Source organism: Galeopterus variegatus, unplaced genomic scaffold (genome assembly GCF_000696425.1).
Source record: "Galeopterus variegatus unplaced genomic scaffold, G_variegatus-3.0.2 Scaffold2941, whole genome shotgun sequence".
Lineage (NCBI taxonomy): Eukaryota > Metazoa > Chordata > Mammalia > Dermoptera > Cynocephalidae > Galeopterus > Galeopterus variegatus.
Window position 1 is genome coordinate 186,567 of NW_007729052.1, and position 1,637 is coordinate 188,203.

General features: G+C 48.7%; 1 pseudogene; it reads right to left on the reverse strand.

Annotated features, from left to right (window-relative positions):
• Positions 1-284: 284 nt before the first annotated feature.
• LOC103599391 lies at positions 285-903 on the reverse strand (annotated as a pseudogene).
• Between the last annotated feature and the right edge of the window lie 734 nt (positions 904-1,637).

The window sequence follows — 1,637 nt, forward strand, 5'->3', positions numbered from 1 at the left end:
GGGCAAGGGGATGTGGGGAGCAGCTTGCACAGTTGAGACGTGTCCGTGGCGAGTCCCCAGAGTCAATGGGCAGCCCCTGGCCCGTTCCCTGGGCCCTGCCCTGCTCCCCAGAGCAGGTCCTTCCTCAGCAGTTAGTTATGGGATTGTCCCCCCTTCCACAGTATATCTTTTTTAAAAAATATATTTTTTCTCCATTAAGGTCATCTTCTGTTTTTTTTTTTAATTCTTCTTTTTTCCTCTTCTTTCTTCTTTTTTTTTTCTCTCTCCTCCTAATACGGACTTTTTTAGCAAGGGGAATACCATGAAGTGGCTCTAGCCCAGCCCCTGTGCACGTGAACCCAGGACTTCTGTGAAAACCGCTGTAGAATTGACAGTGGGAACTGCTGTAGTTGGTGGTCCTGGCACGGTAGCGGGGGGCTTGTGGCTAAACCTCAGCCTGCTGTGCTGGTGCCTGGTCTGCAGGTTCATTTTGGGATCACCTTGACTTGTCTTCCACGAAACAGGGACTCATCCAAGGCCAGGGAAGTCCTCACCGACTTTTTGAGAACTCTATATATGCAAATCTTTTGGGATGGCCACTAAATTTGTCACAGAATATGGTAACCCAGTTGACTGAACCACAGCCATGGCAGTGAGTTTGCAGCTGTCCTGCTGGTGCACCGTAGCCCACATTGGCAGCACAGACGGACTGACCATCAGCCTCTTCTTCTCAGTGGACATGACCGCTGGGCTGGCACTGCCTGGAGGACTCACACTCATCAGCAACTCCACTTCGTTCTGTGGCTCCTTCAGCTTCTTCCTCCACCCAACTCGAGCTTTGGTTGCTTCCAGCTCCTCAGGAACTGGGGTACTTGGAGCAGAGTCACAGTCACTTAAAATTTCACTGCAAATGTTGTTCATCATCCTCAGCTTTAGTGATCTGGGAGAACTAAAGTTGAGCACTGAAGACAAGCTCTGAATGATTGAATATTTCAAAGATACACGGTGAATGTTATTTTTGATGGATTCTGGAACAAAATTAATCTTATTTGTCCTTAAAAATGGAGACAAAATGGGCTGAGCCCGTGGCGCCCTAGGGAGAGTGCAGCGCTGGGAGTGCAGCAGCGCTCCCGCTGCGGGTTCGGAAACTACATAGAGATGACCGGTGCGCTCACAGCGCTCACTGGCTGAGCGCGGTGCGGACAGTCTCAAAAAGGACAAAAAAAAAAAAAAAATGGAGACAAAAAAGGAATCCAGGCTCTGGACAAATGGGGGAATTTTTCCTTATTTCTATCCTAATTTTTGTTTTCTTTTGGGAATCAAAAAACATCAAATCTCCCCAAGTGGAAGCATGGAAGGGTCTTCCACGTCCCGCTTCCTGATTACCCTGGAAACTTCAGAGAGGCCCATGCCTGTTCTAATCATTTCCCCAGAGGGGATGGAGGCAGGGGGAGGCCCTGGGACTAATGACGCTCTTTCTGGGGTGACCTGGAAGTGGCACTGGCAGCAGTTTCTGCATTTGGAGTTGCAGAATGAGGTGCCCCATCAGAAAGCAAAATCCCCAAACCAAAGTTAGAGCACCCAATTTTGGTTCCTTAACCATCTGTGGGGAAATTTTTTAGTTTGCCACGTACTCAAAAAGAAACAGCAAGGGAAGA